The sequence below is a fragment of the Rana temporaria genome, chromosome 5 (genome assembly GCF_905171775.1).
Source record: "Rana temporaria chromosome 5, aRanTem1.1, whole genome shotgun sequence".
Lineage (NCBI taxonomy): Eukaryota > Metazoa > Chordata > Amphibia > Anura > Ranidae > Rana > Rana temporaria.
In genome coordinates this window covers 307161469-307187229 of record NC_053493.1, presented here as the reverse complement: position 1 = coordinate 307187229, position 25761 = coordinate 307161469, and positions in this window count along the sequence as shown.

Genomic DNA, 25761 nt, shown 5'->3' with positions numbered 1-25761 from the left:
AAATTCTGTAAAAAAAAATAATTTTTCTTTGTTTCTGTTATAAAATTTGGCAAATTTAGTATTTTTTCTTAATTCTTTTGCATAAATGTGAAAGATGAAGTTACGGCGAGTAAAAAGATACCCAACATGTCACCCTTCAAAATTGCACACGCTCGTGGAATGGCGCCAAACTTTGCTACTTAAAAATCCCCATAGACGACGTTGCAGGGTATTGTGGGGTATTGCGGAGTATTGTGGGGTATTGCAGGGTATTGCGGAGTATTGTGGGGTATTGCAGGGTATTGTGGGGTATTGCGGGGTATTGCGGAGTATTGCGGGGTATTGTGGGGTATTGCGGAGTATTGCGGGGTATTGCGGGGTATTGCGGAGTATTGCGGAGTATTGTGGGGTATTGTGGAGTATTGCGGGGCATTGCGGAGTATTGCGGGGCATTGCGGAGTATTGCGGGGTATTGCAGAGTATGGGGGCATTGCAGAGTATTTTGGGGTATTGCAGAGTATGGGGGCATTGCAGAGTGTGGGGGCATTGCAGAGTATGGGGGTATTGCATAGTATGGGGGTATTGCATAGTATGGGGGTATTGCATAGTATGGGGGCATTGCAGAGTATGGGGGCATTGCAGAGTATGGGGGCACTGCAGAGTATGGGGGTAATATTGCAGAGTATTGCACAGGGAGGGAGGGATGGATCTGTGACTGCATGTGTCACAGATCCAGCCCGCAGCAGCAGCAGCAGCTGCTGCTGCTTCCGCTCTCTCCCCTCTCCTCTCTCACACTGTACCGTTCGGTACAGAGAGGAGAGGGAGGAACCGGCGTCATCACATGACGCCGGTTTGTTTACTAGTGATCGCTCCGTCATTGGACGGAGCGATCACATGGTAAACCGCCGATATCAGCGGCGATTTACCGTGATCCGTGATCAGCCGGGTCCGGAGGACCCGGCGGTCACGGAGACTCCCGTGTGCGCGCCCCACAGGGCGCGCGGGAGCGCGATTCTAGGAGGACGTACATTGACGCCCTCCTAGAATTAAGCAACCGCCTTGTAGACGTATTTCGTCTATAGGGCGGTTGTTAAGTGGTTAAGGACCACAAGTGCCAGTCACATACTGGTGCATATATCATTTGCAGAGGCAGGAACCATTCTCCAAGATACTCTGTCAACCATATTGTAGGTGGGTGGTTTGGAGGCTGGTCTACAGCTGAAAATGGGCATGATAGTGTGCAATGCTTCAGAAGATCAGTCGCACACACACGGAAGGGTGACACCATTGCCACTTCATAGAATACTTATGGAGCCTTCTGTTTAGTTCCAGTTCACACAGGTGTGGCTAAAAAATTGGGCTACTTTAGTGTGATTTCAAAACCATACATCAGTGTGATTTGCACTGATGGTTTCATTGCAGCTTGGCACTTCATTAAACAGAAGTCTATGCAAGTCAAAATTAAATCGTCAAAAGTAGTGCAGGAACCTTTTTCATAATTTCTGCAATATGAGTCACTGCAAAATGAACAGTTCCATTTCTTGTAAATAGGCTACGATTTTGTGATGCGTTTTGAAACTGTCAAATTGCATTGCAAGGCACACTGGTGTGAACCAGGACTTTACCTACTTTTCTTGGAAAAACAGCAATGGAGTCAAAAAAGAGTGTCAGATATCAATATGCTAAAAATAAATGGAAAACATATGGTATGTTTTTTTCACTCAGTCAGTAATTAGACACACTGTAACTGTAGTAAGAAGGGAATTGTGATTTTGTTTCTGAACTGCTACTGTGCAGTGTCTAAAGTTTATACAATTGAATTTCAGCTTGATGTTTTAGCAGTAGCCTGAAGAAGCAGCCAGCATGTACTACAAATATTTTGGTTAACCAATAAATCGCATTACCCTGAATCCAAACTTCTAGCTTGCCCTTTTCTCATTGATTTTCTGTAAAAAGATGATTGAAATTGATATATTTGTGGGTGCGTGGGCGGAGCCTAGCGGGACGACAATGTCAGGCTAGAGCTCCGCTTCGTGAAGGAGATAAACCTGCACATATCACAGATTTGAAGCGGCCAAAAACAAGCAGGAGAACGGGCATAACTGCAAGAAGGGTGAGAGACAACTAATACACCGAAATGGTGTTAGGAGGCGCAAAGGGAAGGAACAAATATAACAATATCAGCGGCGCTCAGCAGTCTAAGAGCGCAGCTGGAAAAAAGGCGCCAGTCACCTCAGAAGGATTCTCCTCAGAGAAACCTAAAAAAGCTGCTGCAAAAACAGTGAAACAGATGGCTTCCCTCAGGAATACTGTTTCTGACAGTGATGAAGAGGTTACCTCAGAGAGTACTACATTGATGACTCATGGGACAGCAATTCCAACAGACCTTTTAAAGCAATTTGAAAAAATGCTTAATAAAGCGCTGCAAATAATACCTCAGATAAGATAACTACTAATCTCACCAAGGAGATAAGGGAAATTGGAGGTCGCACAGAGGCCCTTGAAGCTAAAGTGGACGAAATAGAAGTATTTACACAGGAATGTCTGTCAGAAATTGACACCCTGAAAGAAGAAAATTTAACCCTGCAAAATAGACTGGAGGATTTCGAAAACAGAGCCAGGAGGTCCAATTTAAGGTTCAGAGGATTGCCCGAATCTGTCATTGACTTGCATGGCACCATATTGGCATTGTGCCAGGAACTGCTGCCCGGAATACCAGCTGATCGCTTGGAAATGGACAGAGTCCACCGAGCTCTAACCCCCAGGAAAGCAGACGGACCCCCAAGGGACATCATAGCGAAGTTCCACTTCTATAAAACAAAAGAACTGATACTGGAGAACACCAGGGAGAAAAGAAACTTATCCTTCCAGGGATGTGACTATCAAATCTTTGCGGACATCTCGCAACTGACAATTAACAAAAGAAGAGCAATGAGACCCCTTTTACAAGAACTGCAGCAAAGACAAATCAAATACCAATGGGGTTTCCCCTTCTCCCTGCGATTTACTTATCAGGGCACAAAAATCGTATGCAGAACACCAGATCAGCTTCATCAAGCTCTGATTAACTTTAAACTCATAGAAAGACCATCGTCAATGCCTACTGCTCGCAGGAGGTCTGCGTCTACATCTCCCAACACTAATTCACCTCAGCAAAACCGCGACAATGGCATACAACAAATCCATAAACGAGGCAGATACGTGGAGCAATCACAAGATCAGGAAGACACGATGGACTGACTGACTCCTCCATGCACACCAAACCTGCGTCCCTTCCTGCCAATTGTTATGTACTAGACCCAAAAGTTGCATAAAATATAAGGGCAAAAGCCCTGAATTCTTCTAATTTAATTTTTCTTTTCTTTTTTTTCCCTTTTTTTTCCCTCCTTTTTTATATTTTTTCTCTTCTCATTTTTGCACGGCCTTTATATTCTTTTTTTTTTTCTCTCTTATTAATATCCCCCAAAAAACCCTTAAGGCCTGAGGCTATGAAATTCGCCTATATACCCATTAAGATCTCACTAGACCATAAACACAAAATCAAATCCCCTCCTCTCCCATATGTAAGAAGTGATAGCCCAGACATCAGGATGAGTTTTATTTTTAAACCAGCTCCTAACCGGATCATTTTTACACAGTTCATCCTTTAATTGCATCCATCCAAACAATGCATTCTCACCGACCTATTATTTAATATCACATTGGGTGTGAAATTCTCTGTTATCTCACCACCCCATGTCGGGAATCCTACATCATACACTCTCCCTTCCCATTGGTCATAAGTTATCTCCCCATATTAGGCTAGTTCATCCTGCTTGCTATGTTAAAGTATTAATAGAATTGCACATGCAGTATCCACTAGGGATACTAATAGTAATTATTTGGTTGCGGGCCTCCAATTCACGAACACCACATGCACCTCAACTGGTTCCCCTCTGGTCCTCGCAGTTTTTCGCGGGGGTCAGATGTGGGCCCTTTTTCCCCTGATCGGACTTCATCCCCCCGATCACGGGCCTGTTTTGTTCATTTAATGTATATTATATTGCACATTTGTTTTTCTTATGGTAATGTATTGTTCTTTCCTTCGAAGGACATCGCTTTCAAGAACCTCCCCTCTCCCCTTCCTCCCCAGTCTGCATGGACTAGATTGGGTAATTACTGCACAGGATCTCACGGTAAGATGTACGTGTTGGTTTGGCTGCCATGGCTCCGCTGAATATATTAACACTGAATGTACAGGGCCTCAACGTCCCACAAAAACGGGTAAAAGCATTTAGACACTTTCAAGCCAAGAAAGCTCATATACTTTGTTTGCAGGAGACCCACTTCACCCCTAATACAACCCCCAAATTCTTCCATGCTTCCTATCCACAGGTATACACAGCATCGGCTGTTTCAAAAAAAAGAGATACCCTCATAGCCTTTCATAGATCTACTCTCAGTCAAATCTGAAATAAAGGACCCTGAAGGCCGCTACATTATTTTAACCGGACACATAATGGATAACGCAGTAACTATAGTGTCTTATTATGCACCCAATTTAAACCCATTGCCATTTATGTCACACCTCTTCCAAGTGATAAACACGCACAAATTTGGATCCCTCCTAATTTGCGGGGACTCTAATCAGGTTCTCCTCCCATTTCTGGACATAACTCCATATTCCCCACTGAAGCAACAAGCTAAATGGTCCCTCTCAAATTTGTTATCTAAATATAACTTAATAGACTCCTGGAGGGAAACCAACCCCACTAGACGAAACTACACGTACTACTCGAACCCCCATAAGTCCTCTAGCCGCATAGATCACATATTTCTGACAATTGGCATGCTACCAGAAGTGCTCGATTCTTGCATCATTCCTATTCCCTGGTCTGACCACAACGCAGTATTCACTACCTTAGCATCCACGATTCCCAAGAAACAGGACCCGACCTGGTATCTACCAGACATACTCCTTAAGCACCCTTCCTACAGGGCTATAATCGAGCAAGACTTACAAGAATACATAACGCTAAACGCAACTCCCGAAATCTCCCCACTCACATTATGGGAGGCGCACAAACCGGTACTGAGGGGAACAATACAGAGGCAAAATGGGATTCTTAAGAGGGAACAAAGGCAACTAGACAATGCATTTCCTGAGGAAAATGCGAGTGGGAATGCTGAATAGCTGAATTGCTGAGCCCGCACAAAAGCCATTCACCATAACCACTACAGTATCTTTAGGACATACAAGCAGTGTTCCTTCAGTACTTATAAAGCCTAATATCACACAGCTCCTTTCTCTATCTGCAATATAGAGAGTGTCCTGACTTGCCTGGTCGCCCCTCCCCCTCAAGAGGCTTTCTCCACATGAGGTGGGGGAGGAGGACTGCACTGAGGTAAGGAAAGCTATTTAGGGAATCAAAATACCATTAGAAACGCTTTCATCCACACACAAAATCAGTTATCGAAGCCTTCAAACAAAACGTAATAAATCCACAACCGTACATGCGATCGATACAGCGACTTCACCGTTTGAAAATAAAATACGTATCACAAAACTGATAACATTGCCTGAAACCAGACAAGCATAGCTACGTTTTGATATATAAATTGTGTATGACAAGTAGATCTTGTGGGCGTGAGAGCAATTTGTTCCCCCCTTTTTTAAAGATAACTTTTTTTTCAATCATCTCCACTCTAAAGGTCACATGACACACTCTAAATCCCTTCCATAGGGTTACATTATAACCGATTCCATTTTCTGAAAAAATCGCTAAACGTAAATTGCGTTTTCACAAAAACCGTAAAAGATATCAATCTGAAAAGTCATAGCCGGATACCTGAATATTTTGTGACCGCTTTAAAGTTTGTTTGGTGTCTGTAAGTGAAAGTATGAAGGAGCTGAAACTTTTGGCAGGGCATGTGATTTCAAAGGGAAAAAGGATGTTCTCATTGACTTCAATGTTAAAAAAAAGTGTCTAAAAGCTTAATATTTTAAAAAGTATAAATAGTACAAAAAAACTTGAAGAAGTCCCATCGTTAGCTGAACGAGACGAACATTTTAATAGTTGAATGGTCTCAATAGCTGAAAGTATGCCGAAGTTACGCAGAGCCAAAAAACGTACGGAATAATAATAATAAAAAACGAATATCAATACTGGGAATGCTTATTAAGCATTCCCACTAATTATCAAATAAATTGGAAAAGGAACACAATTTGGCTTACCTGGCCTTTCAACACAATCACTCACCCAAAGCAAAAGACAGACTCGACAAAGCGCGAATGGAATATGATCTATTCCTCACGAATTCTGCTGACAAGACAATACTCAGGTCCAAACACTCTTTCTACAAAAATGCAAACAAATCGGGTTCACTTCTTGCCAGGTCACTCAACTCGGTCAATAAAACATATAAACCAATACAGCTCAAAATAGCCAATAATAACATCTCTAGTAACCCTATCAAAATTGTGCAAAAATTCAGCACACACCTTAAAAAATTATACTCTGAAACAAATACATTTAATATACAGGAAGCTAGCGCCTTCTTTTCAGACTTACAACTGCCACGATTAAACGAATCACAAAGTACATTATTAGACGAGCCGGTAACGCAAGAAGAGGTACTGAATGCTATCAAGGAACTCAAACTAAATAAAAGACCGGGCCCAGACGGGTTCCCTGCCCGATATTACAGAACGTATGGAGAACTACTTTCCCCCACGATGGCAAAGGCCTTTAACGATTTATTGAATCATAAATCCTTCAGACAGGAATCACTCACATCAAAAATTGGGAGAGAAAAAAAGAATTGGTCAAAAAGGAATACGGATAAATATGACTGCAATTTATTAATTATCCACATAAAAAAACACATTAATAACACAAAGAGTGCCAGTATCTCCACAGCACTAATAAAAATGACTTTGCATCTGAATCGCAAGACCTGTACAGCAGGTTTAGGGAGAGAGGATACTCCCATAACTGCATTCGTAAAGCCAAGAAACGTGCATACCAAACGGATAGAAAGGATCTTCTTGTTAAACAAAGTGTGGATAGGTTACAAGCACCTAAAACTCAAACCACCCCAATCAGGATAATAACAAAATATGGTGAACAGTGGGAAAAGGTAAAATCCATACTTAATCAGCACTGGCACATATTATCTGAAGCACCCATCTTGGGGAGTTTTGTTGGTGATCGTCCCCTTCTAACAGCAAGAAGATCCACTAACTTAAAAGACTGTCTGGTACACTCTGAGTACCAGAGAACTACTAAATCCAACTGGCTTACAGATCTGCCACCTCTAAAAGGGATGTATCCCTGTGGTAGATGCTCCATGTGTAAATATATAGAAAAAACTGATACCTTTCATAGTGCCGATGGCACTAAACACTTCAGAATCAACAGTTTCATTAACTGCTCGACCACTCGAGTAATCTACCTACTCACCTGTCCGTGCGGTCTGATGTATGTCGGTAAGACTAAACGTCAACTGAAAATCCGCCTAAGTGAACATGTCCAAAGCATTAACAAAAAAGATGACGATCGACCACTATCTCTACATTTTCTAAAATACCACAATGGTGTCCCGGATGGACTTAGATGTAGGGGTATCTACAGGCTTAATCTACCCCCAAGGAGGGGCGATTTTGACAGGATTCTCTATCGCAAAGAGAAAATGTGGATATACAATATAGGCAGTCTCCAGCCTCAGGGGTTAAATAATGAATGCAATCTAGCGGTCTTTTTGGACCCCTAGATCGCCCTTTATGGGTCACAGGTATTACTATGGTTGTTGAAATACCCTCTATGTCTAGCTTAAATTACCTAGGGTACATGACCTATGCTGCCATATTGAATGGAATATTACTGTGGGTCATTCTATCCTCTTCAAGTTTAGCTGATCTTTTGCCTATATATACCCCCCCATTTTAATGGGATGACTCTAAAAAAATGTTCAATCTAAGTATTCTGTATGTTTTCATGAAAAAGGCATCCATTACTGGCAATTTGTTATTCTACTATAGCTAAACTCCCTGCCTCATCTCACCCCATAATACTCCATCTCCTTTCCCTTCCCCCCCCCTCTTTCTTTCCTGATCTGCCTGTACATGAGACTTATACCTGAGTGCCTTCAAACTATATGCAATACCTGTGTGCAAAATCGGAAGATATGGCACTGAGTGAGGAATGGAAATCTATGTAAATTATCCCTTTGCGACGTAAATGGTTAATAACCTCATTGGTTGATATATACCTTTTAGATTTACCTATACCATTTTTCCTCAAACCAGTGTCATCTTCCCTATTAACAGGATACACCCTGCTATACAATCTTTATTTCTAATGTGATAAGATAATAATTCTTTATATTCACTACTTTTATTTTATTTTTTACTTGGGTATTTAAAAAATTCCGGCAAAAGCTACCATATCACTCCACTAGTTAGTCTGTTTGTCTTGAATGTCACTGTGTTGGATGTATCTGATTTCTAATTAACCCAGCTGAAATCAAACAATTACTAATGACCCTGGGCTATTTAATGGGAGATCTTGAACACACATCTATGCTCCGATGAAGATCTGTTAGGATCGAAACATGTAAGCATCACGCTTATCAGCGATGAAGCAGGACTGACCACAACTACAGCCACCTGATTATATTTTTATTGGGGGCCTTCTCTCCCAACTTAAGAATCTATTTTTACTGCAGCATACACCACTGCACGGACATCACTTTAAGACATACAGCAAGTATTTAAAACTGCATGCTGACTTCTTATTGCCTATCTACACTGCCATCTACTGGCATTCAAAGACATTACAAAGGCATCTATTCACCCTGGAACTGAATGGTCTGGCCTTGGTATGCAGAGGACCTGATTTGAGGGCGCACCTCCCACCATACCACTGAAGGAATCTGCAAAAAAAACGCCGGCCTCTATAACCAGAGGAATCTCTGAAATCTACAGATACTGACTACTTTCCAAGGGTGGTAAGATCTAAGCAATAAGCAGTTTTTGATATTGTGATCTGGTTTTTCAGCTGTACCAAAGTATGGTACATCTTGCTGATTGCAGCCTCTACAGCAATCCTTGCTTGGTTCAAACAGATCCCATTATATGGTAATCACACCTATCACTGCCAAACTAGCAGTGTATCCAATGACTTACTTGCTGCTGTCTACCATTGAATTGTAGTTCTATCTACTTCATCTCCATGTGGAATTTGTCCTCTATGAACTGGTGATAGAATTGATTGGAACTGTATCCAGCCTCACAGATTTTTTTGCAGCTATACTATCCTCAATCTAGCCCTGTGATTTATATATTCTTTATCATGCCCCAGTTCTTTGATTCCTGCAGGTGTATGTAAGCTGTGTGTATGATTGTGGTGGCCACTTGTCCTTGTTTAGACTAACGTCTAATTTTATTAGTGCTGTGGAGATACTGGCACTCTTTGTGTTATTAATGTGTTTTTTTATGTGGATAATTAATAAATTGCAGTCATATTTATCCGTATTCCTTTTTGACCAATTCTTTTTTTCTCTCCCAATTTTTGATATGCAGTACTAATTTAGAGGAATGCAGATGGTAGTATTTAATATTATATCTATGACCACCATCAAATCGGATAAGATGATCTGGTTAGTGTGACTAATGCAGGATTGCCTCTTGTCACCTAACTTTGACTGCTTTGGATGAGTCACCATTGCCTATATTTTTGTGAATTATTTAGGAATCACTCACAGCCATAATCTGTATGATACCCAAGCCACACTCTGACTCCACCTTAAGTGACAATTATCGCCCAATATCCATGCTAAATATTGATGTAAAAATGCTGGGTAAAATCTTGGCTAATAGACTAAATAAGATAATTGGATCCCTAATACACCGGGATCAAGTGGGCTTTATGCCCAATAGACAAGCAGGGGATAATATAAGAAGGGCAAGCTTACTGGCTTGCATTGCTAAAAAAAGAAGAATCCCAGCCTGCTTTTTATCCCTGGATATCAGACAGGCATTTGATTCTGTCTCATGGTCATACTTGGAATTTACACTGCTGAAATGGGGCTTTGGTCCTAACTTCATAAAATGGGTCCTACAATTATATGACAACCCAAAAGCGTATGTTAAATATGCTGGATACAAATCTGACATATTCAATATACAAAGAGGAACCAGGCAAGGCTGTCCATTATCTCCATTGTTGTTTGCCCTCCTTATTGAACCCTTGGCCCAAAAGATTAGATTAGACCCCAAAGTACTAGGTATTGAGATAGGAGGAGTTAAACACAAATTATGCCTCTATGCAGATGATATATTATTATTCCTCTCATCTCCCCAAGTATCAGGTCCAAACTTGCTCCCAATACTACATCGATTTGCATCATTTTCAGGGTTAGCAATAAATCCTAAGAAATGTCTGGCTCTCAACATTTCTCTCTCCAATACGGAACTGAGTGCTGCAAAAGTGGGCCTTCCTTTTGAATGGCCAACTAAAAGCATACAGTACTTAGGAATACACTTGACTGCAGACGTACTGGACCTATATTCACACAATTATCCCGTCCTTCTAAAGCAATTGACAAATCTTTTAAAATCGTGGGCCCAACTTCCATTATCTTGGTTTGGAAGAATCTCAGCCACAAAAATGACACTACTGCCCAAGCTCTTATATCTTTTTAGAGTACTCCCAATATCAGTTCCGGCTCATTATCTCAGGATAGTTCAAAGACGGGTTTCCTCCTTCATCTGGGGTTCCTCCAGACCAAGGATTAAACCACAAATCTTATATCTCCCCAAGCAGTGTGGAGGACTTGGTTACCCCAACTTCGCGCACTATTATCATGCAGCACAAGTGGCTGTACTGACTAAGTACCATGCAAAGCAAGAAGCACCATTGTGGGTATCTATTGAAGCAACGGAAAGCGACCCCATTTCAATTTCAAACCTGTTGTGGATCTCCCCAAAACTTCGAAAGCACATAAACAATCCTGTCATGAGGCACAAACCGGTACTGAGGGGAACAATACAGAGGCAAAATGGGATTCTTAAGAGGGAACAAAGGCAACTAGACAATGCATTTCCTGAGGAAAATGCGAGTGGGAATGCTGAATAGCTGAATTGCTGAGCCCGCACAAAAGCCATTCACCATAACCACTACAGTATCTTTAGGACATACAAGCAGTGTTCCTTCAGTACTTATAAAGCCTAATATCACACAGCTCCTTTTTTAGGGAATCATTGAAATCTTTCTGACCCCTTGAGTTAACTGACCTTCTTTTAAATTAGAAAATGGATTTATTAGACCACTTAGCAATTTACCTGCTAGCAACGGAAAGCGACCCCATTTCAATTTCAAACCTGTTGTGGATCTCCCCAAAACTTCGAAAGCACATAAACAATCCTGTCATGAGGCACTCACTATCTCTATGGGACAAAATTAAATCAAAATACCTCCTGATGTCCCCGCAGATTCCCCTATTATCCTTTACCAAAAATCCAGCATTCTACCCAGCTTGGGTCTCTCCCAAATCCTTTAAAGAATGGGTGGATAGGGATTGCACTCAAAAATATAAATTCTACGATTCGACATCAATGACCCCCTTTCCTTCCCTGAGCAAAACACACGATATACCGCTAAGGGAAATATTCAGGTACCTGCAGATAAAAAATTTCTTCCAACCTCCAGCAAACATGGCAGTTACACCAAACCAAATAACCGCCTTTGAAAAAATTTGTGATAAAAATCCTCACGCTAAAAAAGTGTTATCTATAGTATACTCACAATTACTTTCGCATTCAAGTAATGGGAAGATACCTTATGCTCGCAAGTGGGAGGAAGACTTAGGCATAGAATTGAATACAAAGGAATGGGAGCAAATATGGAATAACACCAAAACCGTATCACCCAATATATTAGCGGTTGAGACTAACTTCAAAGTACTGTCTAGGTGGTATTTAGTACCAACCAGGGTGGCCAAGTTCTCCAGTAACTCTTCTGAACTATGTTTTAGGGAATGCTCTGAAAAAGGAACTTACATTCATACCTGGTGGTCGTGCCCGAAGGCGCAGAGATTTTGGAAGGAAATTTTCCAATTATTAAAAGTCCTCACGAATAAAACAATCACCTTGGACCCCAAAATAGCTTTGTTAAATTTAAAGCCAGAGAATATGTCACATGTTCATTTTAACCTGACAAAGCAGCTACTAACGGCAGCGAAACAAACCATGGCGAAAGCCTGGAAATCTCCAAATTTAAATATTAGTGAAACAATCGGCAGAATGAATACCGCTATGATATACGCCAAGATGTCTGCAATAGAATCGGACACGATCACCAGGTTTGAAGGAATATGGAAGCCCTGGATTGAACACGTAACGCAAAATTTTTATGATGGTGATGTACTGATGACATGGTAGCCCAGCCATAGTACAAAAGACCTGTTTGATATATATAGTAGAAAGATTCCCGATCTAGTCCTGCAGACCCCCTAACCCCACCCTCCCTATCCTTACCTCCCCCTTCTCTCTTATTCATGTTTTCCTCACTATCAGCATTAAGATTATTGATACATTTCTGTTCGGTTTAATTGTTAAGCTCATACTGCTCAGGAATTCCTAGAGTCACAAGAGCGCCTGGACACCAGGACACCAGGACTATTGACTTAAGAATGAAACAATTACATCTCCAAAAGACAACATTTTGCATCAATGGATCTCTTTCCATCTTAGGAATGTTTATAGTGTTACATATACAGAAAGAGAATTGCAACTGGAGTAGATCCATTGTCATCCTTGTTTATTATACTTTAATCAAGACTAGGAATTTCTTTAAGTTTATAACAAATTTACGTGTAAAAGATTGTATAATTATCTTTCATATTACAAATAAAGACATTTTGACAAGGAAATTGATATATTTGTAATTTGGATAATAAATACAATGCACAATTCATAATAGGGATAAAAGAGTGTTTGTTGTGTAACTTATTGTGGCCAGTAGTAGTCCAAACTGTTCTAGGTATGATTATCTTTTTTTTTTTTGCATGAAATTTGGAAAGTGTGAACTTGCAACCTCCTCTGCACAACAAATCTTCTATTGGATGTGATCTTAGTTTTTTATATATAGAATAAATAACTCATGAAAAAAGTTATAATCAGCAAATACATTCACATATAAATGCAACAAAAACAAATATGATAATGTGAAAAAGTCCATATACAGTATCTCACAAAAGTGAGTACACCCCTCACATATTTGTAAATATTTTATTATATCTTAATTACACTTTGCTACAATGTAAAGTAGTGAGTGTACAGATTGTATAACAGTGCAAATTTTCTCAAAATAACTCAACACAGCCATTAATGTCTAAACCGCTGGCAACAAAATTAAGTACACCCCTAAGTTAAAATGTCCAAATTGGGCCCAATTAGCCATTTTCCCTCCCCGGTGTCATGTGACTCGTTAGTGTTACAAGGTCTCAGGTGTGAATGGAGAGCAGGTGTGTTAAATTTGGTCTTAGCGCTCTCAATCTCTCATACTGGTCACTGGAATTTCAACAGGGCACCTCATAGCAAAGAACTCTCTGAGGATCTGAAAAAATGAATTGTTGCTCTACATAAAGATGGCCTAGGCTATAAGAAGATTGCCAAGACCCTGAAACTGAGCTTCAGCATGAAGGCCAAGACCATACAGCCATTTAACAGGACAGTTTCCACTCAGAACAGGCCTTGCCATGGTTAACCAAAGAATTTGAGTGCACATGCTCAGCGTCATATTCAGAGGTTGTCTTTGGGAAATAGACATATGAGTGCTACCAGCATTGCTGCAGAGGTTGAAGGGGTGGGGGGGACAGTCTGTCAGTGCTCATACCATACGTCGCACACTGCATCAAATTTGTCTGCATGGCTGTTGTCCCAGAAGGAAGCCTCTTCTAAAGATGATGCACAGTTTTCATCGGACAAGCAGACTAAGGACATGGATTACTGGAACCAAGATAAACTTATTTGGTTCAGATGGTGTCAAGCGTGTGTGGGCTGCATGAGTGCTGCCGGTGACTTGTCATTAAGGTTCCCCTATCGAGATGGTTCTTGTAAGGACAGCACAGGCGCAATCCTTGCCGACGGAAATCTCTGAACCTCGGCCGGCATCCAGGCTCATTCTTTAACATCCCCGTGGATTGGAGGATGTTAAAAAAAAGAGCCAGCAGGCCGAGCGAGCGGAGCGAGCCGTGCGAGCGAAGCGAGGGCGTGAGGCCGACTGGCCACTTTCCTCAAATTCCACGTCGCCCTGGATGCCGGCCGAGGTTCAGAGATTTCCGTCGGCAAGGATTGCGCCTGCGCAGTCCTTACAGGAACCATCTCGATAGCCGGAACCATATCATCAGATCACCAGCACTGGGGAGCTACAGTTCATTATGGACATTTGTGTTGTGTGTTGGTATAAAGACCTATAGTGCTGACTGCTGCTGCCTTAATTGTGTTATTATTTGTTTTTTCAGTCAAGTGCAGAGTTTTTCTTATTTATCTTAGTTTCATTGCTTGTACATCTCTTTTGGGAGGAAAATAGACATAATATTTATAAACGCTAAGTGGCGTGTTATGATATGATGTGATGCCATTGTTCATTTCGTATATGGGGAATATAATGTACTTTAAATGATTGGACAAACACACAATTGAAATCGATATAAAGGAGAAAAAGTCCAACATTTCTTCAACTACCAAGGGATCTAGATTTAGATATTTTTCCAACTTTTTCACTATCTTAAGTAGTATTTTAAACCAATGAGGACATTCCGTGTTGAAAATTAACATTCCTTTTAAACAGAGTACAATAAATCTTGTTATGAAATAATTAGTAGGGTACAAAAGTCTTTGCAACAAATGGTGCAAAAGTGGAAATTCATGTTTTGCAACACAAGGTTGCTGGGTATTTATTATCTTCACTTTCAGAGCATTTTCTGCCTGGAATGTAAATGTTTTACCCATATGTGTATTGGCTGATGAGACATCTGCATGCCCTTGCTTGAATCATTGAATCCCTGGGACATAACTCTTTATATGTAAAAGGTGAATGTTGCTGTGCTGTTAATGATTGTGAAGTGAAATGTGAAAAAACTCACTATAGATAATAATAAACATCACCATCAAATAAATAAATAGCAAATATCCATACAGTGTAATAACACCATAACAATAATGAAAAGACAACAAACTAGAGTTCTAAGTGATATTGCTGGCAAAATATAAAGAGGGGTAAATACAGTGGTGATGTCCCTTTATCACTCTTGTGCAAAATAGAAGAATAAAGTGGGTGTCTTTTTCTTTCTTGTGTAGTGACACCTAAGTGCAGGGTGGCCACTCACCTTACAGCTGTAAGGAAAAGGTATAAGAAGATAATAATTGAGATTCTGGATGGTATAATCAATTTTGCTGTAAACTTCTATGAATGTATACCAGCAAATTCCTCTAGGGGGCCTTTTTCTTCTCATAGATAATTCCCACCGGGATAAGTGTGTTTAATATACTTCTTTAAAACAAATGTATATTCTGGGTGTCCCTTTCGGACTTATCCATACGATATATAGAAGAAAAGGGGTTCCAGATAGTGTAATATTGTAAAACAAATGATGCTTTATTCAGCTAAGAGCTGTGTGACTCACATAAAAACATGCAGGATAAAAAACATAAAATCTACGAGCAGCGAGCTCATATGCGGACGTCACTTCTGGTGTGCCTGTCTGTCCCAGCGCGTAGTGTCACTCCCATGTGACTACATTAGGGGATAAAAACTGGCACATAAAGTGTCCTTAAATATGCTAACCATGTAAATAATGAAATGCCCGTTTTCTCCTAGCTCGTATTGGGAAATATTGCGGCGGCCATGTTCTAATAGACTTTCATAGAATCCTACTATCCCGGCCATTTTCTTTTTTTTTTAATTGTTTATTTATTGAATATTTCAAAAAGAAGAAACATTATACAGATTCATATAGAACTGTCAACAGAAGGGATACATTCCCAATGAGAGAGAAATAATCATAACATGGCACATGTAAACAGGGGTAATAGAAATGGTCAAATGATTTTCAGGCAATGGAAATGCATCATGGTACAGGAAAGATCCCGGCCATTTTTTTGTAGCACACAATGTTCTGTCCCTAGGGCAGATAGCTAAACCTACTTGTCCCATAAACTTCAGATACCATATTTCTTTGATCTCAGTTTTATTAGAACAAGCCAGGCGAAACTACAAAATAACAGAAATAGACCTCAATAAGTACAATATTGCATACATTACAGCATAAATTACAGAAACAACAATCTTACAATATAGGATGAGATAGTAAAAACATACTTTTTAAGTTCTCTAATGCCACGTACACACGATCGGTTCATCCGATGAAAACAGGCCGATGGATTTTTTCATCAGATATCCGATGAAGCTGATTTTCATCAGTCGTGCATACACACCATCAGTTAAAAATCAGTTTGTGTCAGAATGCGGTGATGTAAAACACTACGACGTGCTGAGAAAAATGAAGTTCAATGCTTCCGAGCATGCGTCGACTTGATTCTGAGCATGCGTGGATTTTTAACCGATGGACTTGCCCACAGACGATCAGTTTTATTCTATCGTTTTTTTTAACCATCAGATCATTTTAAAACAGGTTCTACGTATTTTCACCGATGGGAAAAAAAACGATGCGGCCCACACACGATCGGTTCGAACCGATCGTGTGTACAGAGCATAAGGGGTGATGGCGATAGATTGAGAAATACATGTCTTGCTTCTTGCAGTATCATCTCAAAGAATGGTGGCTAGTTCACTTCCTGTGAAGATTCTACCCAGAATTCCCTGCTTACTAACAACTTCCTTAACTACACATACAGTAATCAAATAAACAGAACAACTGCAGCAATACCAAAAGAACGCTAGATGGAGCCTGCACTCCACATATGATTGTCTTATGTAAATTACAAACCTTACATGTAATTTTAACAACACAGATACAGATAATCAACATAGACATCTGGTGGACAGAAAGGTGCATTTGGATGAGAGAACTAAAACACAATTAACTGTACTAAGGATAACGATCCTAGAACACTATTAAACACTGATCTCCCATATAAAAAAATAATAAAATAAATGGTGCAAAAGCCGTGAAAAATAGGATTGACCCATGATACGGATAAAAAAGGGAATAAGGGACACCGGAAGTAATCTCGACAGCTATACAATTATAACACAGCTGGAATGAAATAAATAAGCAAATATAAATAATAATAAAAACGTCATATGAATATAAAAGGCGACACAATATATGTAAAAAGAAGATTACCAATGGACATGTGGATAAATACATGGACCTGTTAACAAATACTAGATCCTACAAGACAGTATGAAGTGGAGTGGCTCTCAAGTGAATAAGGGCATGTGGAGCAGGAATTGAGAGTCAGTAAATAGATTATTGATAAAGCAATTTAAATCACATTCAATATTCAATCCTCGAGGTGCAAAAGTGTCCATTATGAAAATCCATTCGGATTTGAGCTGACTGAGTGTTCTCACTTTATAGCTGCCCCGCCAGGGTTTTTTATATGGTTCTATCTCCCAGAATCTCAAATGGGTAGGATCTTTGTTATGGCATATGACAAAATGTTTAGATACGCTATGTTTGTCGTATCCTTTAAGGATGTTCTGTACATGCTCTTTAATGCATATTTTTAGGAGTCTTTTAGTGCGTCCTATGTACTGTAGTCCGCAACTGCATTCCAAGGTATATACCGGCCCTATTGCATCCTATAAAGTAATTTATCGCTTATGTATTTCCTATGCTTATTGATGTAAACTTTTATTTCTTCCCTTTCGGACGTTTTGTTTTTGTACATGCAAAGCAACGTTAACAAGGAAAAAAGGCCTTTCTAGTAAAAAACGTGAAACCTCTTTTGGGTGGATCCAGTATGCTTTTAACAATCTTATTGTGGATTGTAGGTGCTCTCTTATAAACAAATTTAGGATTATCAGGCAGTATATCTTGAAGGTGTCTATCTGTCAAACGTTTATGCCAATGCTGTTTTATGATCTTCTCTATTTTCTTGTATTGGATATTATAATCATGAATGATTGGTTAATGTATCTAATGTAAGGTCCTGTTATTTCTTATCCCTAATTAATTTTATTTGATCAATTTCAGATACTTCTGTTATTCTTCCTTTTATATATTGCCTATCGTAGCCTTTCTTGATGTCCCATTTGGTCAACTTGGGTCAAATAATCATCTAGATTGGTGCAGTTGCGTCACAGGTGCGTAAGTTGGCCTTTGGGGAAATTGAAAAGCCTATTCTTGTGATGGCAGCTTTCCAGCGAATGAGAAGAAATACAACTTTACATCAACAAGCACAGGAAATATATATGAGATATATGACTTTATAGGTTGCAACACAGAGGGGGCTGTATATGTCTTGGAATGCAGTTACGGACTACAATACATAGGGCTCACTAAAAGACTCCTAAAAATACGCATTAAAGAGCATGTACAGAACATTACAAAGGAAAAAATGAAAAATATTGCGCTAGTCTAAAAATTGAAACTAATGCTGCTACACTACAATATGACAAATATTGAACAGTGATGTGGGAAAAAATGTAGCGCTGTGGTAACATAGAGACAGTGATTTCTCTAAGAAAAATAATTAAAGATCACTGTATTGCAACAGTGATGAAGTGGCAAAAACAAACAAATGTAAAGTGAATAAATAAACTGGTGCTATAAATAGAAACAACCAGAAATAACAAAATGTAAATTCCATCAAAAAAACTTGTGAATGGATGGAAAAATTACCACGTAGATCTTCAAAGGCAAACAATAACTTTCTTAAACTCAATGAAGATATGAATGCGCTTACCAGAAGGCGTGGATCTGCCTGTCAGCGACAGCAGATCAATAAGGCATGAACACTCTCAAGGCACAATCAGCTCGGCATCCTCAAACTGGGTCAGCAGGTGAGATGATTCTTCAGTGGAGGGCCGTGGATGCACGATGTCCTGGAATGATGTCCAAAGTATCCCAAGATGTCTGGCCTCAAATGAATAAGGGGGGATAATGATGTAACCCCTCAAGGGATGGACAGGGTGAAAATGGAAGACTCCAAACAGCATATGGGGGAGAGAAAAGAAAACGCAGCCCCAATGGTGCAGGTCAAAAATATAAAGGTTTTATTATAATAAAACCACATGTATACAATAAAAGTGATCACAAAGATAAAAAGGGGCAATATGAGAAATGGTGAAAACCAAGCCCTACGCATTTCGTCCTAGAGGGACTTCAACTGGGGCATCACATTTATTTGTTTTTGCCACTTCATCACTGTTGCAATACAGTGATCTTTAATTATTTTTCTTAGAGAAATCACTGTCTCTATGTTACCACAGCGCTACATTTTCCCCACATGTACAGAACATCCTTAAAGGATATGACAAACATAGCGTATCTAAACATTTTGCCATATGCCATAACCAAGATCCTACCCATTTGATATTCTGGGAGATAGAGCCATATTAAAAACACTGGCGGGGCAGCCATAAAGTGAGAACACTCAGTTAGCTCAATTCCAAATTGGTTTTCATAATGGATACTTTTGCACCTCGAGGATTGAATATTGAATTTAATTTAAATTGCTTTATCAATTATTTTTAGTCTATTTACATACTCTTAATTAAAAAAAAAATTAAAGCTTAAACAAACCGTGGCAAACCGTGCTGAGTGGGTAGGTAGTAAAAGTGAGTCAATATAGAGCTTAGTAGGGTGTACTGTTCAGGTTTTGATCAGTCATGCTCTTGATCTTGACAATCTTTCTAAGACTGTAAGAATGAGTATTTTATTGTGTTATTTTATGCCATTATTTTATGCCTTTCTGTGTTTTATGTTTTAATAAAACTGACTGAAAATATAGACTTTTGCAATAATAGAAGATTTCATATGGGTCCAGTGTTCCTCTAAATAGAGAACAATTGACATGATGAAAAAAGTCTGATACCAAGTACTTTTGGCACATTGAAGTATATGTAAATGCCCCTACAATGCATAGTCATCATGAGCAATACTGTAGTTTAATCTGTCACATTGCTGCTGTTAGGACATGTTTCACCTGCCTGGGTTGATGTATTAAAAACTGGAGCAAGAAATACAGAGAAAATTGGACTACAAGCCTAGAGCAGCAAGTCAGGTTGCTTCTTTCATTTCTTGTTATGAAAAAGACAAAACTTAACTAATTTCGATAAGTAAGTGTTCCACTTTCCTGCAGATTTCCCTGCTACAGTTTTTATACATCAGGCCCTAGAGGATTGGCAAGCTGGTCTAGGTGAGAAATACTTATTGCATAATATTGGTCATTTGCTCCTGCTTCTCCCAAGATAATCTGACTTTGAAGGTATAGTGTTTTGATTTTTATTCTCCCTCTATAGGCACAACAATATGTTTGGGTGATATCAATGTACATGTTTAGATTGTGCAAAAATATCCTTAGGCAGTCAGATATACAGACATGCCTCTAGAGTCTATGGCCATCATTCAGCTATAATTCACTGTAGGTCTATAGACCCCAAACTGCACAGTAAGAGTTATAACTTCAGGATGTGAATATTGTTCAATGTTTCTTAGCCTCGTGAGCTTCCCTTTATTTATAGCTCTGAGCTTACTTTTCATTTTGTACATTATAGGATAACAGTTTTCTCCCCTGTGTACCACCATTTGTTATTTTATGGTTAAGTTCTTATAGGATTTGTATAACTATACTAAAATATACCCAGTGCATCCCGTGAGGAGATGTTTAGTTTTGTCTTGGCATGTTGACCATTAATGAAACATATTGGGGTTGATTTATAAAAAGACAAATAGTCTGTTCACTTTGGAGAGTAATTTTTCACTTTCAAATGGAATTTTCCTTTAGCATAGTGAATGAGGTAAAGGTCTACTGACTTCTATCGTCCAATCAGGTCCAATTACCTTTGCACATGATAGGGGTGCTTTGCAAATTGAATTTCCTCCACATTCAGAAAATTATCTTGCAAAGTCTAAATTTCATTGCAAAGTGAACAACTTAAAGCGGGGGTTCACCCTATTAATAAAAAAAAAAAATGTTTTCTTCTAGCATAACATGAGGCATAGTAGCGCGAGCTACAGTATGCCTGTCTTTATTTTTTTAGTCCGGTACTCACTGTGTAATCGTAGAGACAAGATTCCGACCCCCCTCGGGGAATGGGCGTTCCTATGGAGAGGCAGCATGATTGACGGCCGGCTCTGGCACGTCACGCTTCTCCGGAAATACCCGAAATAGGACTTGGCGCTTCACGGCGCCTGCGCATAGTCTGTGCGCAGGCGCCGTATAGCGCCGTGAAGAGCCGAGACCTGCTCCGGCTGTCTTCGGGGAGCGTGACATGCCAGAGCCGGCCGTCAATCACCTTCCCTCTCCATAGGAACGCCCATTCCCCGTGGGGAGTCGGAATCTTGTGTCTACGATTACACTGTGAGTACGGGGATAAAAAAATAAAGACAGGCATACTGTAGCTCGCGCTACTATGCCTCATTTTATGCTAAAAACATGTTAATAAGGGTGAACCACCGCTTTAAATTAACCCAACTTACAGAGAACGTGGTGTTCCACATAACATTTGATTGCATTTTTATAATATTGTATATACAGAGCAGATGCATGTTGCGGTAAAGAACAACATTGTCACAACATTGCTTTACCTTGTATTTTTGGAGAGCTAATTGGGTAGTAAATGGATTGTTTGTTTCACCTGGGCAAGTCAGATTTATATAAAGGGACACTATGTCTCATGCCTTCTTTCTTTCTTATTATTTGTAGTGCCTACATTGCTTTTAGTGGTCAATTGCCTGTCAAAAGTACCCATTAATAGGTCCATACTGGGTCCTGCAGCATAAGCAATGCAAAGCAGGAAAGCTTCTGACCTCCAGTCACTGCTGAAACAATCTCTCTAGAGATCACGTGAAACTGAATTTGGGTACATTTTTGGGTACATTTTTTATGGGTGTTTAAAAACAAAGATTATGTAGGTATTGGGGCATAGGATAAGGAACTGATTTTTATTTAAAAAAAGAGCCATATCATTATAGAACCTGGCAGATTGGCAGATAAACTCAGTGGCCACAATGCTGCAGGCAGATGAACATTTTGACATGACAGAACAGCTTTAATGGATTGGGCGAATCTCTGGCAGATGAAATTATTGATATATTGCTCATCTCTTAGTCTGAGTTTTCTTACCTTCCCCTGTGAAAGATCTATGTACATGAGACTTTAAAAAAACATTGCTTGGTACAGTACAAGTCTTTATCAATCAGAGGTCTCAAAGTGTTTAATATTATCATTGGTACTTGGTATCATTGGTACAATTCTCAAATAGTACCTTTTTTAACACTTTCCTTACCGAGTCATTGTAAAATGACGTTGGCGGGAACCCTCCCTCCCTCAGAGTGGACGTCATATGATGTCCTTGCATTCCCGGGCGGCTAGGGGGTGCACGCCCCCGCCACATTGCTTGGGACCCGGTGCGCGTGCCCGGCGGCCGCCATGTCCGCCGGGCACCTGCGATTGCCCGCAATCACGACAGGACCATGGATCTGTGTGTGTAAACACACAGATCCATGTCCTGTCAGCGGTGAGGAGACCGATGTGTGTTCCCAGTACAGAGGAACACACATCGGTCTCCTCCCCTTGTAAGTCCCTCTCCCCCTACAGTTAGAACACACTTTAGGGAACATATTAACCCCTTCCTTGCCCCCTAGTGTTAACCTCTTCCCTGCCAGTCACATTTACACAGTAATCAGTGCAGTTTTATAGCACTAATCGCTGTATAAATGTGAATGGTCCCAAAAATGTGTCAAAAGTGTCCAATATGTTCGCCGCGATGTCATGGTCACAATAAAAATCACTAGAACTTTTGCGCAAACCGATCAAATACGCTTATTGCGATTTTTTTACCAAAAATATGTAGAAGAATACATATCGGTCTAAACTGAGGAAAACACATAAAAAGAAAATTATGATATTTATTAAATCAAAAAGTAAAAGATATTGTGTTTTTTTCAAAATTGTCACTCTTATTTTTTTTATAGCGCAAAAAATAAAAAACGCAGAGGTGATGAAATACCGCCAAAAGAAAGCTCTATTTGTGGGGAAAAAAAGGGCATCAATTTTGTTTGGGAGCCACGTCGGACGACTGCGCAATTGTCATTCAAAGTGCGACAGGGCTGAAAACTAAAAATTTGTCTGGGCAGGAAGGGGGCGAAAATGCCCTGTATGGAATTGGTTAATGATGTTTGCAATTTTTTTTTATATAATTCATTCACTTGCTGTATAAATCTTTGAAGATGAAGGAAATTAATGCATGTTTCTTCAAAATTTAATAACATGAAATAAACTTTCTTGAAAGCAAATAAAGAGAAAATAGTGTAGAAGAGAACCTAGTGTGAAACAGTCCCTCCAGCCATGTCCATAAATGTAGAAATTAATGTTGCCACTGCTTTGCTTACAACTCCCAAGATGGCTGCCTCAATTTCTCTGTCTGCTATAATGATCTTTCAGCCCCTCAGAAAAAGACTTTATATTAAATTACTTTTTTATTAAGGTTTTCAAGTTTGATAGAACTGAATGTGTGTTTTTCTCTGTTAACTACACATGCCTTATCTATTTCAAAGGCTATTTTCTCCAACACTATTTTCAAAGACATTTATACATTCTTGGAGGAAAATGTATACTGTTATTGTATCACTTACTGAAACTTAAGTTATAGTAAACATTTCACATACCTCACCAATTCAAACCGAGCAAAAAAGTATAAGCCAAAGTTATCATCAGTGAAAACTGCCATTTAAATTGATCTGTAGTTACAGAGATGTAGACAGCTGATGCAAATCATGACTTTTTCTCTAAAATGCAAACATGGTCACACCCATACGTAGCGAGAGGTAGTTGAAGCCCTGCTACACTATGTGTGTATTCCTAGTGGACACTAAGATGAGACATCAGTATTCTGGAGTCATTCATGCAGTCCTACCTCAGAAGTATATCCTACTTTAGTACATGAGATGATCATTGTCAGTTAAAATGTATGGTACAAACCATATACATTGAGTAACTTTTAGAAATTGATAAAGGATAAAGCAGGTACATGCAGTACTGTGCAAAAGTTTTAGGCAGGTATGACAAAATTCTGTAAACAAAAAATGCTTTCAAAAATGTATACTTGAATTGTTTATGTTGATCAATTTACATGATGCAAAGTGAGCAAACAGAAAAAAAAATTGTCAAAGTTAAATCAGAATTTGGTGTGACTACCCTTTGGCTTCCAACCAGAATTATATTTTACACTTGCACAAAATCTGGGATTCTGTAGGACTTGAGTCAGGAGTATGATTATCCAATTATACATATAGGTGCTAACAGGGCTGCTGATAAGGCAGTACAACTGACCCTGTTGTACCGTGCCCAGCCAGTAGGGGGGCCCGGGCAATCTAGGATAAAATAATGCAGAATAATAAAAAATTTAAAATTCACCAACAAGCAATTGCAATGGCATTGGCAGCATGGGTGACACTGTCTCTTTAGGTAGCACATGCGTTTCTGGCATTGACAGCTTGGGTAGCAATGTCACTGCAGACCGCACATGTGTTATGGAATTGGCATGGATGGTACTATCTGCAGCACATTATGGCATTGGCATGTCCCACCGTCAAGTTGCTGATCGCCACCATTACATGCACTTTGTTTTAAGGCAGGGTCTGGGGAGAGACCAGGGGTGTCGCCAGGGGGCTGAAGGAGGGACCAGGGGTGGGGCTGAAGGGGGCACCATCAGGTAGGTAGGTTGAAACATATATAGCACATTGTAATTTTATTCATTGGCATTAACGGAGTCATCTTCATTGTATGACTGGAACAAAAATTGTCTCTGGACAGACGCACTCTGAACAAATTGTAGCCTTTATTAAAAAGGGACAGCACTACAAGTCACAGCAAAATTAAATAAAAACCCAACTTCTGACGCATTTCGCACTGAAACTAGTGCTTAGTCATAGCTAAAAAATACAGCAAATTATATCAAATATACAGTATATACAACCTTAATGAGACCATATAACTGAAGACCCAAGAAAACAGATGGTGTCTAATTATCCAATTAGTTAACAAACCAATAAGTGGATGAGAGTGTCTTGTGGAAAAACCCTCTAATAAAAGAGATAAAATGTGTGTTTGGTGATTTACACATATATACCTTCATGTGCATACAAAGATTATATAGAAAATATCTCTATACAAAGTGTATAGATTGTGAATGTTATACAGATGTAAAAACAACAAAACAAAACAAAAACATGTGTCAGTGAATAAATGTATGTGTGTTACAGCACGAGGACATAAAATTGAAAAAGGGGAAATATTGAAATCTCTCATACATGTACAAGGCGTGCTGTACAGTGAAATGAAGAAAAATTGATTATATTGATGAAGATGGACAAAGGTTGTGTGTGTATCATAAGTAATCATACGTAATTAGTGTAATATATAACACAAATGTGAAACAAATGTGTACACCGTGTATAAATAAATGAATAAAAACTAAGGTGAGTCCTACTGAGTGTATACTATAAACTGGAGATGAAAATAAAGATAAATGTAAAACAATCTTTATAAGAAGTAAAAATAATAAATAAAGAAATAAAGACATGGGGCCAAATCCACAAATA